The 14,153-nt window shown below is 40.7% G+C and overlaps 1 long non-coding RNA gene across 1 annotated transcript; it reads left to right on the top strand.

Annotated features, from left to right (window-relative positions):
* The first annotated feature begins 1,528 nt into the window (after nucleotides 1-1,528).
* Nucleotides 1,529-13,065, top strand: LOC139797291 (uncharacterized). Its single transcript, XR_011726394.1, has 2 exons — nucleotides 1,529-1,648; nucleotides 12,326-13,065. It is a non-coding gene; the product is annotated as an uncharacterized lncRNA (long non-coding RNA).
* The last annotated feature ends 1,088 nt before the right edge of the window (nucleotides 13,066-14,153 follow it).

Genomic DNA, 14,153 nt, shown 5'->3' with positions numbered 1-14,153 from the left:
AGAAACATAGTGGCAGGGGCACTACTATCTCAGAAATGCACTGCAACTACCCCTTCTTTCTTTTATCCCTTCACCAAAAAATATACTATGCCAGATCTTTTTGTGACAGCTGTAATGCTATTCTGTAAAACACCTTTTTCTTGTGTTTTAAAATCAAGTAACTGCCAGTCTAAGCTCAGTGCAAACCAACACCAACCAGAGCAGTCCCTGATCAAGAATGTCAGTGTCTGCAGAAAGTATGTCAGTACGAAGAAGCAACACAATAAAGGCTAATCAGAAATATATATGCTTAATTTACTACCTGGTCCTACAGAGGAATGTTTTGCAGTTACACAGTGATCTACATTTTCAGAAGAAACTTTAGAGGAACTGGTGATTTAACGAATGTAGCTGCATGTTAAAGGAGACATCAGAAAAGGGAAGAGGCTAAAAAGAAAACAAGTCAGGAAAGAACTGCAGCCACCGTGAAACAGCAGAATGAAGGCAACCATCCATGTACTGACAAGTGCATGGCAAATATAATAGACCTGCTAAACTTTCTAAATCTTGAGGTGTCCAGGAGATGCACCACTGCTAGGAGGGAGACTGGAAAATAAATTGTCCTGGCAGTTTCAACCCTTTGTCTTTTTTGAGGAGACTCCCCAGGTTGCCAGGGTAGTGCTGCTCCCATCTGGACACAAAGTTGGCCTTGGTTCAGTTATAAAACACCTACAATATGCTACAACATGCCTGGCAAATAAGTGCCTGATTCAAATTAAAGCAGAGATGAAAAATGACCTTAGCCATACATGTAAAATGCAGTTGTAGATTGCTATGTGAATAAACTATTAACCTAATCTGTTCGGGTGACAACAATCCTGGCTGTGGTTAAAATGGCTCTCCCTTACCAAATGAGCTGCTTTGCTGTTAAGTGACTAATGAAATCAAATGATATGAGATTTCAGTTCCATAAATACAGTTTTGAAGAATACAAACCAACACACATGGGGGTGCAAGAAGAATCACTCTCCAGATGAGCTAGAATTTAGCTATTTCCATTCACAAATAGATCTTGGAGTTGTGATGGTTGGTAGCCTAAAAATGTCAGCTCAGTACCCACTGGCAGTCACAGAGGGCCACAGTATATCAGGAATGCAGCTGAGACTAAGCCAGGGAATGTAGTTTCACCGAGGGTCTGTGAGTGGAGTGCGGGTCTCACCCCACAAAGAAAAGATACTATAAGGCTGGGAAAACTTGGACTAGATGAACTTACAGGTCTTTTACAAGCTGAAAGATTCTATGATTCTATGAACTAGTAAGTACCACTCTGCTATAATAAAGTTAGCTGAATACCAGTGAAGTTAACAGGGAGTGGCTTGCCATTGAACTCACAGAAGGGCCTATTTACCCAATGTGTATTTAAATCAAAGAACACATTCCCACAGGGTATTATGGAACTTAACTTACGCAAGGGCTCAAAATGTGATTAGTCAATCAGTGATATGTCTTGGTGGCCACTAATCCTAGCAATTTAAGAAATAACCTTTAGTCAAGGATGACTTTAAATCACACAGAGGCCATGGGAAAACCACTTAGAGGAGGATCATGCTCTATCTGCCTTGTCTGCTATACCTCTTCCCCAGATATCCCCTATGTCCCTTTGCCAGAGGTAAGGAGCTGGGCTGGATAGGATCTTGTGATTTAATTTTATATGACTGTTGCTCTGTGTTGTGTTAAATGTATGCTGTCGGTTCCAGGTGGCACCTTGGCAAGAATCCAAGGCTTGTGCCAAAGTTATGTCAGTGCAAAACTATTAATGCACATGAACCACGTTATTTGCTGTCTCTCCAGGAAGAGAAGCCAGGGGCTGATTTTTTTTTTTATTTTTTTTGGGGGGCTTTTTTAACTCATCAAATAGGGGTGCTTACAATTAGATAACTTTCACTTTTTTTGTCAGAAAGCACAATTGTTAATGGCATTTCAGAGACACCTTGGCAGAAGTTATACTTGGTACCCAAGTGGAAGAGTGCTTTAGAATAGGGGATCAGACAATTAATATGGCAGCGATTCAGCAGTGCCCGTTGTATGGAAATGCTTTCAATTACAAGGCCTTTTGCTTACGGCTTACTGTGACATCAACTTCTGGCTTGATGTTCCCTATCCATCATCTATTCTGGAAGGTCAGAATACAACTAATGAAAAGTGTGTATATACCATTTTTTCAGGTTCAAATCTGGCAACAAAATGAAGGTAAATTTGTCCCAGTTTTAAATGCTTAACTTGTTGCTTCTATTTATAACCTGTGGAACAGCAAATGTTCTCTAATCATAGACCAAGAGTGAATTTGGAGTCTTTGTTATTTGTTCTTGAAATTAGATGTGAAATTACCATTCAAAAGCAGGTGCCATTGCTTGGTCTGCCCGTTATTTAAAACTGCCCTCAAGCTAATGTGACTGTGAATATTTAAAGAATGAATGACAAACTGGTGCACTAGAATGTGGTTTAAGAGTCACATTCTAAAGAGCCTTTGGGGACATGTGTGTCTATATCTAAGACTGCACTTTCTGGAGAGGCAAAAGCTTTGGGTCCCTGCTTTTGCAGACAAAGGTGATAAACACTGCACTATTGGAACTATAAAGCAACACTTGTTTATGATTTAACCCATATCATCTGGAAGTCTATGCAAAGATTCTCTTTGCATGTGTTATGTTTTGAATTAAAACTTTTTGCTCACTTGTTCAAGGAACCCAGTCCCTAGGGATACCACCTAGACAGAGGTAAAAAAAGGAACTTGTTAGCCCCAGGTAAACAGAGAAAGATGAATAGTTGTTCCAAGGCAAAGATCCAGCAAAGAATCTTTGTTTCTTCTTATCTGTTTAAATACCTACAAAATTAAAAACAAATGAATAGAATTCCAGCAATCAAGAATGTGATCTCTTTTATTGCTAGAGGTGCTTCCATGCTGTTGATGTAATTATCAAGGCCAATGTGAGCTTTGGTTTTGGAAGTCATATATATTTGTAATAATGACAACTAAGGGGGCAGCATGCCATGAGTTTTTCCTGACTGAATATGCTTCATTTTTCTCATGTGTTTTTCTTTAACCTACTGCTTTTTGTTGAAAATGCAAACAGCAAATCAAATGGGAGATGCAATGCACGATGGTTCCCATTACCAGAGGAACTTTTGGCTAGGGAGCTGAACTTTGGACCTAATGACCTTGTAAAGCTGACATTGCATTAAATATGGTTCAAACTCATATTGAGAGTAAAAAAGAGAAACACACATCTCAGACTTTCCAGTTTCAAGTTTTGGAACCTCTCCCCTCTACCATCCCACTCCCCTAATGGAGGACTGAGCTAGTAATCTGAGAATGACAAGACCATTTCTACTAAATCTGAATGTGAACCAGGAAGCTTCTGTCCAGCAAGAAGAGATCAGCCAAAAACAATCAATCTTTTGATCTCTCTGGCCAAGAGAAGCCTGTATGATAGATGATGAGGAAATAGCACATGCTGTTTATGACTGCACTGGTTATAGGGCAGAAGCCATCTGGGCAAGTTCTCTTAAACCCACAGGGTCTTTACACCCAATGGCTTTGTGCCATTACCTTAATGCCAGGCAGTCATATCTGGGTTCCAGGCTGTCCTCTGAGCAATGTGTCTAACGGCTCCATACAAGATGTGTCATTTTTAGTGTGCTTTCTGGTAGCTTAGCAGCTGTCACTTTCTTATCAGTTATGCTTGGATGCTACATAACAACTACTATTTTGTTTCCAAATGCAGTCCTCCTTTCTCCATGCTGTTTCTTCTGCACCTTTTAGAAAAGTTCACCTCGTGAAAATAAGGGTTTCATGTTTTAGTGCGTGGATTATTCAGGGGGATGCATTCCCTCCTAGATGAATCATTCAAATCTAGCCTAGCTTATTAATAAATGCAATCAGATAAGGCTTCTGCAGTGGCTTCCCAAGTGGGGCCTATCAGTGAGATCAAAGAATGAACAATGCCATTCAGAAAGAACTCCCTGGTAGACCCTCCAGGCTGGAGCAGAAATACATTTGTAAGTGACTATGCATGTGTTTCATGAGGTACTGTTGCTGTTCTAGCTATGAGGACAAACAGAGGCTTCTAAGCCTCCTATCTGTATGAATGCAGATAGTAAGACAGATAAAAAGCTACCAATCTTTCCATCTTGCTACAGAAAGAACTTCTTGGGGAAGATTCTGCCAGAAATAAAGGACTATAACCTATCTAATTTATCATTGGAAAGTATTATTGAAAGAAAGTGTCTTACTAGAGCAAGTTCATTTGAAGTATAACTATTGACAGAACACCAAGGAAGAAGTTTGGCCATTTTTTCTTTTTTTTGCTTTTGTAGCTTCAGCAGATATGAAGGGAGGACTCATGCTGGGGACACTGAATATGAACTCTGATGTCCTCCTGGAGGACAAGCCAGTGACAAGTAAGTTAGCTAATTAAGTGAAATCAGAGAGGGCAGCAACAGAAGGTAAACATTCACAGAGTTCACATCACATTTTCAAAATATCCCCTGCCCTTGAAGGAAATCCCTAGCATCATTTTCTGTTAACATTTGTCTCTCATGGAGTCAAAGTTTGCAGGGGACCAGCATTCTGTCTGTCCCATCAGAAGCTGCCCTTTCTGAAGAGGAGTTTGGGTTGGTCAGTTCTGAAAAGGCTTCACTCTAGTTGAATGTTTTTGTCTACCAAGGCAAATGCTATTCTGTTTGGCAAACAGCACTTGCAGCTACACAGAAAAAAGGCAATAGAACAACCCTCCACTATACCCTTAAAGAACTTTCCCAGACTTTCTTCATATTTCCCCATATTTCACCCTCATCAAGTCTCTTCACTAAGACATTAACTTTGGCACCTTTAAAGGTCCTTTCCAAAGTTCTTTGATTGCTCTTTCAGAGCTCAGAAGTATGGCACAACACGTTTCATTTAGCACTCCTCCTGATGCAGTGACAGAGACCCCCAGCTGACTCCCTCTTAGCCAAACCATCTCCTGGCTCCTTTCCATTAAAGGCAGGATTGTCCCCACTAACAGCTGTTGCAGTAATGTCTGGGCAAGACAAACCCTAGTTTAGTGCAAGAAGTGTTTCAAGGCCCTTTACAACAGTCACACAAACCTCACAGTGGTCTGTGATCCCTAGTAAACACATATACAAAATATTACTTTCTCCAAACATTATTCCAAACTGTCACTGACCCCATTAAGGCTCTTGACCCTCATGAAATGTTCCTTGCACCCTGGGAGTGACTGCTGCATAGGAAATTAATGCTATTTCACAAAGGCTGTCTGATGCAGCTGATCCTCCTTGCTGATACAGATACAGCTTCTCAGGGTTCACAGGCTGTACTCCTGCCCTTCTGCCTCAGCCAGTTCCATACTTTTGGGTACTGCCTTATTTGAGCCTATTCTTATGGCTGCTCTTCCAGCTATGCCCTCCAGGTCAGACAACCACCCTGACGCCAACCAAATGGCCTGAAATCCCTCCAGCCTGGATTCCTGTCTGGAGCTACACTTTTCTACTACATCAGTCTTTAAGGACATTCACCATTCCTGGCCCAGCTGCCTCCGCATTTCCCAGCTGCTCTTTTGGCACCCAATGTTGGACAAATAAGCCCACCCCAGAATCCACTTTAGAAGAGACTTGAGATCATGTGCCCCAGAGGCAGATGGGATTTGCGGGCTGTGTTAGCTCTGACTACACTTCTACAGTCATAGGCCATCTATCAGCGAGAGCACGGATATCTAGATGTGGATCAGAGGAGAGCAGCAGAACTCAACCCACTCCTTGGCTTAGTCTCCCCAAAGAAAGTGTTTATGTAACTTCACTTCTCCCAGTGGCATCTTGTGATCCTCCTCCATTTTGTCTCTGCTCTTTGCCAGCTAGGAAGGCACCACGCTGACACTCAAATGATCCACTACAGTTCTGCCAGCGTTGTGCAGAGGGACTGGGTAAAACTGACCTTCCTGTTCCAGTCTAGACAGTGATGTGACAGGAGGTATATATGCCAAAACTGAAGAAAAAAAGTGTGCATGTTTCTCTGTAAGGCTTATATCTGCACAGATGAATTTTCAATGGAACATGAGCTTCAAATCGCCTCTTTTCACTCTTTCTGAAAATATTATTTTTTCTACTTTTCCTCCTATACTTTTTATGATTTTCCTCTGTGTCTTCTTTACCATCCTAAAGAAAGTGGGTTTGGATTTAATGTGAGGGTGTGGACCTAGCTGGTTTCTTTGATCCCCTACCCACCTTTTCCTTTCCCTTCTCCAGAAATCAAAGCTGGAAAGTATCAAATGAAAAATTGCACAGCACAGGCCCTGATCTGTCAGTGTTTGGGTTCGGATCAAGCTTGTCCAAAGCCATAGATGCAGCTGGAGATTGCTGGTGGTTACAGACACTTTTTCTCTTCCCCTCTGAGATCACTAGGTCGAAGCTCTCCAGAGGATACAGTGCAGCTCTGAAATGTCCCTGCCTAGCTATAATTTTACAAATATCAATACTAGTAATGTAAAAAAAATGCAGAAAAATCAACAGAAAAGAGTGTAAAAACTCTTGCTAAACTGTACTTTACCACCTGATTATTTTATTTTGCTAAGATAGGTATTTTGTGCCCTTTTCACCAGCACCCAGTTCTGCTGTTTCAACTGAGTTAGTGTTTGTTAGTACAATAAAAGGCTATGTGACACCAGAAATCTTCAGAGAACAGTTTTCACACCAGTTGAAGATAAACCTTAAAGGGCATCCATGTCAATGCTTAAACAGATATGAGAAACATGAGGAAGACTTTGTTCATGCCAGACTCTATCCTGCAAGAAAATTAGGTCAGTCCCGTAACAAAAATTTTCTATAACCACCTGTGTTATTAAAGACCTTCAAGCTGAAGGACTATTCCTGAAGTCTTCTGACAAGAAGTCCAAGACTTCACAGAGTTACCATGGGGTGCACACTTCTTGCATGCCCATGTAAATGTACAATTGCACACACAGGCTCCTCATCTACAGAGCACTAAACAGAGGTCTTTTTTCTTCGCAGGGGGTGAGGTGAAGCAATCCCTCAAGGAGATCTCAGAGGTCTGAGAAGATTTGAAACTTGGACTCCTGGGTGGAGTCAAATTTAGAAAAGACCCCTGGATCAGCCTCCACACCGGAGCTCCCCTTTGAGGGTGTGTTCCAAGCCCTGCACCAGCCCAGCAGTCTCACTCCTCTCACTCCTGCTCTATTTTCATTCATTATTTCAGGTGTGCAAACTAAACCACAAGAGAAGGGAGAGAGGTCCTTGCCAGTAGGGAAATTAATTAGGATTTGGGAGATAATGTTTCAAATCACAGCTTTCTTCGGTGATCTTCCTCGCAACCTCAGGCAAAATATTTTGGACTCCATCCAGACCCTACACCACAGTGATTACAGCAGACTTATGTAGCTGCAAATGGTGTATGCATTGAACAGAGCAGTGGACAGGGGAACCCAAGACTGCCATACAAGGTCACTGGTCACAGACAGGTGTGGACCTTCAGGTAACTACTTACACGATGTGGCCTAGACCCAGCCCCCATCTCTTCATTATTGCTTATTGAGCAGCCAGTAGCTGTGACACATCACACTTGAAAGATCAGACTTGCATCCCAGATGCAGGTGTGAGCCTGAAATGTGGCAATTCTCAATTGCATTGCCTGCCCCAGGCCATGCACTTAATAAACAAACAGAGTTGTGGGGGTGTGATTAAAGGAACTGCTGGCATGAATTTGGGAAGTGCGACTGCATGGCAACAAATACAGGGAAGGCTTGAAGATGATATAAAGGGAGATGTGGATAAAGTTCACTCTCCTCCTATAGTTCCTATGTGCCCCATACTAGCCTTAGTTGCTGTAAGAATAAAGATAAATGTACACACAATATAAATGCACACTGATAATTATAAGCAAGTGTATATGGGTCAGCTTCTTTCAGGAACAGGTATTCTGACTTTCTACCACTGTGGCCATTACAGCAACATTCTCATTTGCAGAAGTATAATGTTGAACTGTTGAAAAGGAAATTATGAGAAAATATTTGACTTTGTTCTGTCCTGGATCTTACGTATTTTCACTGACATTGTTTCTCAGCCTCTGCCAGTAGGGCAGAAAATAACATAGCTGCCATCTGCCTGGAGTTTGTGTTCTATGCTTTTCTCCAGGGAAGATGCACATTGAGTAAAAAGCTCTGGGTAGATTTCTTTTGCTTTGGGTTTGTTTTGTTATGGATTTGTGTTTGATTTGGGTCTTTTTTTGTTGTTGTTTGTTTGTTTGTTTGTTTGTTGTTTTCTTTTTGGTTGGTTGGTTGGGTTTGGGATTTTTTTAGGGGGGGAAGGTGTACAGTGGTTGTTTAGACACCAAATGTCACAAGTTGCCATCATGATGGAAGGATAGATGGGTAGAGCTCAGATAATTTAATCAGAGTTGCTAATGCAATCTCCCTCTTGTTGGGGCTATTCTGTGTCATGTCACATCCTTGATGTAAGTGGTATCCTAAGCTATCCACAAAACAAGTAGTGCCTGATTCTCTTGCAGAAGACTGAAGTAGGGGAAGGGAAAACAGTTCTACTTGGGTATTGCCTTTGACACTCCACATTAACAGCACTTGCTAATATGGTAACATCACTGAGAAATTACTCTGAACAGATGATACATTTTTGGCTTTTCAGAAATTATTTCCTGAGATTCTGCTCCAAAAATCATTGCTCTTGGCTTAGCTATAAATATTATTTCATGGACACAGATGTGCCTACTCTGACTCTCTGAGTCTCACTTAACGTCTTTGTAAATCTCTGGAAATTAAAATAATCAGTTGCTTGATTAAATTTACAAACAGAAATAATTTGGGAGGAGTCACAAAAACAACCACGGTAGAAAAGTTGGAGAAAGACAATTTGAGGAGTGTAATTTGGATATAATGGCATAAAGGAAGGATGCAGTCTAATTGTATTCATTGATGCCCATAGGAAAAGACAATGCCACAAAGAACTAATGGGAAAGTAAGTTTTAAAGGCAGAGAAAAAAAGAGCTGAAAGATTATGACAAAAGCTGGTTTATGGCATGAACTAGCAACAAGATGGGTCAGTGGGAATTATGTAAAGAGATCAAGAAAACATCTTTAAATTATGAAAAAACTGGAACATATGACAAAAAACAAAACAAAACAAAAAAAACCCAACATGGAAAAACACAGAAAGAAACCGGCATTGAGTAAGCAGGGAGGTGAGAGAAAAACATCCAGACTGTAGAAAATAGGAAGAGATTTGCTATGAATAATGTAAGAAAACATAAACAAAAGTGAAATTTGAAGCCATTTTTTCCCAATATTGAAACCTGTGGCACTATTATAAAGTCTTCTAAGAAGGCACAGGAAAACCCAGCATTTAGGTGTGTCAGATCCTGTTCCGAGACAAAGTATGGATAATATCTATGTGCCAGCTGAAACAAGCTGTCCCATATAGCCTTGCTTATAACTATTAATGGCAAGGAGACTGCCACACATCCACTGCTGGTTTTCTAACTTCTGTGACTTTGCATTTGTATGGAACAGACCCCATCTGTGTCTTTCAACCACTTGCAGGGGGTATTTCCTCCTTAATGTGTTCTAGAGTAAAGAAGGGTCATATCTTGATAGGGACAATCTGGTATTCACAAACAGTCACCTAACTAGCCAGTAGTGGATCTAGTCCTATTCATCTTCCCTAAAAAGGAATTGCCCACATTTCTAGTATTTTTGGCCACACCTTTGTCATAGCACACTACATGCACACCTTCTAGTGTGGCTAAATATATATTAGACTAAAAGCTTTCAATTCACACATTTGTAGAACTTATTGATAGAGCAGACCATGATAATTACGTCAGTTGTGCTGTACAACTATGCCCAATTAGTTTCTCCCTTTAATTCAAGCCTATGTTCCCAGTTTGAGCCAACTCATATTTGTGTGGATTAAATAACAATATGGTAGATACAGCTTTGTTAAGTGCCTGAAAGGATACTAAGTAGATAGTGTTTGGAAATGCCAGAATTGAGACATTTAGATTTTCCTGAACTCTTCTGTATAAACATTGGGATTCGTGCTGTCTTTCTGTCAAGGACGTACAATAAACTCAGATTTGGCCTCAGAACCATTAGATAAATAGCAAGTAATTTCCTCATGAATGTCCCAATTTCTTGATTATATCTGTGTCAATGTGAGTATGTGAGCATACATTTTATTTTGTTGGGGATCTTTATGCTTCAAACTTCCAGAGCTATTCTCCCCTCCTTTTTCCTTTTGGATGAAGGCTCAACATTTCAGTTGCTTGTTTTATAAGCCAATGCATCATCTCTTCTCATTGCCATTAATTAGCCAGAGTAATATTTTCCACGTGAAGTCACAGGACTTGAAATGAACAAATTTCTGCATCAATTAGGTCTCTGCTCATGTGAGAGCCCAGCTGCACTTTAAATACTATTTATATAATGGTAATGAGCCAGTCATCACCACTGCTGGCTTCCAGCAGGTTTTGTACAGTGCCTACTTGAATATGATTAGAAGTGTGTGGATCCTTCCCCCCCCCCTTTTCTTTTTCTTCCCAGAAACTATGCTGAATAAAACTGACTGTTTTTTAAAGTCATAAAGTGGGCTGGCAGCAGAAAATCGGATGTTATTCTTGGTGTCTGTTATATATTTTTCTATTTTCCTTGGAAAATGTACCCATCAAAGGCAGGAATTTTTCCTTTTAATATTCCTCAATCTTCCCCTGTCACCTCCACCTCTCCTTTTTTGGGGCGTAGGGGTGGTTTGTATTTGGCATCTTTCCTGTCATATATACATTATTTTAGGGGAAAAAAAAAAATACCTTAAGACATCTAAACAGCCATGGCTGGTAGATGATGTTATCAGAGGGATCCAAAGGAAAAAAATGAGGTTAGAAAAGCTCTGGCAGTACTCAATGAGGATTAGGTAAAATCCACAGGGATAAAACAAGAGCTGACCCAGATCCTGAGCTCTATGCTCAGCCACAGTCAGCCAGGAAGATCAGAAGTTTCTTTTGAAAGAAAACTCTGTGTTGTGGTGTATACAGAAACTCTCTGGTGCAGTCGGAGGTAAGTGTGATCATTACCAGGTAATGCAATCAGACTGAACCATGTGATCTGTATGTGTGTCCTGAAGACTCAAAGAAAACCCCTCAAAAAACCCACCTTTGCAGATATACTATGACAGCCCTGTCTCTTCACCTTCACTCTCTAGCTACTAGATTAGCCCTCAGCATGATATTCCCATCCCTCACAAGCATTTCCACGGAGGAGTAGTGTTAGCAGCCATTTCATCTGCCTTTTTCTGAACACTAGAAGTATCTGGTCTGTATGCCTATGTCACTGCATGTATGAGCAACTGCTCAGGGGAGAGGCATATTCACAAATTGTACTTTTCTTTCTTGGCATAGTGAGGTTCCAAGTCCCGGTTGTCTAACAAGTAGCTCCAGAACTTCAGTTTCCAGGAAAGCTTTGCCTCCAGGTCCCTTTCCTCTGAAGTGTCAGTGTTAGGACCCTGGTGAACCCTGGAGGTGGGATGAAGAGTCAGGCTGCTACAGCATTGTAAAGGACAACAAGGTCTTTGTAAGAAGGAGCCTTATCATCTTTTCCAATTATTGTCATCAGAAGTAGGTGGTCTAGCCAGATGATCTACAAAAAAACCGGTCCTGCCATCCCCTAGTGGGATGATGGAAAATCTATGTATGCTATGAGGTTTCCCCTGAGAATAACGACGGGATCCTGGAAAGCTTCCCCTCAAAGGCAAATGCTCATAGACTGGGAAATTAGAGCCTGTCCACCATGTTGTCACTAAGGATATTCAGGGCATGCTTTTTAGAGGCAGAGGAAATCTGTAGCCCAGGTCAGGTCTGGAAGTCACTACCAGACTAGCTGGTCTCTGAAGCAGTTATCACCACAGGAACAATGTGGTTTTGTTTTCCCCTGCTTGCAGCCTTTCCCAGGAAATCTCCTATCCAGGCTCCCACTCAACATCTCCACTGCTCAAGACACAGGGAGGCACTGAGGCCAAGAGGAAATAACATCTAAGTGTGGCCTCCCAACGTCTTGTTGGTTATTCCCTCCAAGTTTTTAATCTGCCCGTAGTGAAAACAAATAAACAAAAAATTGCTACCTAAATCCCGGTCACCAGCCATCAAAATCCAAGTGTAAGGGTAGGGTTTACAGAAGCTAAAGCAGCTCAGGTTTTGTCTCTGGGTTTTTGTTTGGTTTGTTATATTTTTTTTTTAAATCTCACACATTTTTATTTTCTTTTTTTCATGCAGCTTCCCTGATTTTGATAAAGACTGCTCCTTAGCAAGGGAGAGATTTAAGGCCTGAGATGTGTAAGGAACATGAACATCACTGAACAACAAAGGCAGCTCAAAACATGGGGACTGGGGCGGAAAACCTCTGCTCATTGAGTATCAGAAATAGCTCTGGCTGTGATTCCCACAGGGGGGAGTGAAGTTTATGCTGTTTTATCAGGTTACATTTCCCAAATTGCAATTTCAGCTTAATCTGTTCTCAAGGCTTTAGTCACCAAATTAACAACAGCAATGGTATCAACCTCCTCTTCCTCATCCTCCTTGTCCCTCAGCCCAGTTCCCAGGATAAAAACCACAAAGGCCAATGTCAGATATGGAAAAAGAACATCCCTGAGATGGAGCAGACCCAGTGCAAATTCTTAGAAAGCATTAGAGAGCTTTTTAAAAACCAAGAGTCATTTTATCCATCTCTAACTGAGCAGTTTTCTGGGCAGATGTTTGAGATGGTGAAACTAACCCACATCACTGACTAAGAACAACATTGCTGACTGTCTCCATACCCCCCAAAAGAAGCAAAACAGAAGGCAGCAACAGGAAAAAGGCCAATCTGGCAACCATTTTGTGGCTCTGCTCAGAGGAAAGAACTTGAAAGAAAAGGCAGAATTTTGAGCTGGATTTGACCAATGTACAAAATCTTATGATGTGAACCAAGCTCTATCAAGAGTGTATCTGAACAAAACCATTTTTTTCTGTCAGAGCTCTCCAGCTCTCTCAGTGTCTCTCTCAGAGGAATGCCACAATTGGGAAGGGTGGGATGTTTGATTGTCTGTTACCAGCTACTGAAAGATATTTACGTTAGGTCTAGCTGTGAATCTATTGCCCTTTCCTTTTCCCACATTCCAAAGTCTTTCCATCTGTAAACAATATTTGAAATCTCTGTAAGTTACAAAGATATGTATGTAATTCTCTAGGAAATCTTCAGTGCATTTAAAAAGGGTTCTAAGAAAAAATAAAAACACGTTTCTAGAGAACCCTGTGAAAAGCAGAGGAACTCAGTCCCATCGTGGTGCAAGTCAAGAGGGTATTAGACCTAGAAGCATGGACAAAATACAATTCCTCAGCTTCTCAGCTGGAGGACAAAAAAATCCAAACCAGCTAGCTTGAAACAAACTTTCATACTCCCCACCTCCTTTGGATATTTTTTACAATGTGGTATGTTTGATGTTGGTCTTAACAAGGAAGATGGTCTTATTTCTGTGAGCACAACATGGTGTGGCATTTAAGGTGGAACACAAAGAAAGATGAGACAGTTCCATTTTGCACCCAAAAGACCATGAAATGAGCAATAATGAGTATTAATGAAGAGTACTGAAGTCCCTAGAACTGATCACTTTGTAGGTAAGAGATGTAAAAGTAGACATAAAGCAAGTATAAGAAAAGCATGGAAGGAAACTGAGTGCCTCTTTTATTCTGCTAATTCTGTTCTTTCACTAGAAAGAACAAAGGAGTCTATCTGAAAGCCTCAGAAGGAAATACCCTTCTAAAATACTCCCTGAAGTGGCCTTTGAGAAAAAACCAAACCAAAACAAAATAAAATGTTCCATATGAAAAAACATTTATTGTATGACAATATAATTTACAGTTCTCAAATTTCCTACTATAGAACTGCTCTATCTCTAATTTACCATGGAGGATAATCAGATATATTAATGACTGTACTTTATTCTATATAAAATCAAAACTGTACTTAACTGGAGCAGAATATTTAAGGATGACTTGGTCAGACACTTTGGTTACCATGGGAACTACAAATTTCATAATTTTTAAAGTAGGGTCAAGCCATTAT

Source organism: Heliangelus exortis, chromosome 6 (assembly GCF_036169615.1).
Source record: "Heliangelus exortis chromosome 6, bHelExo1.hap1, whole genome shotgun sequence".
Lineage (NCBI taxonomy): Eukaryota > Metazoa > Chordata > Aves > Apodiformes > Trochilidae > Heliangelus > Heliangelus exortis.
The sequence above is the reverse complement of the archived record's forward strand: the minus strand, read 5'-3'. Positions and strand labels throughout refer to the sequence as shown.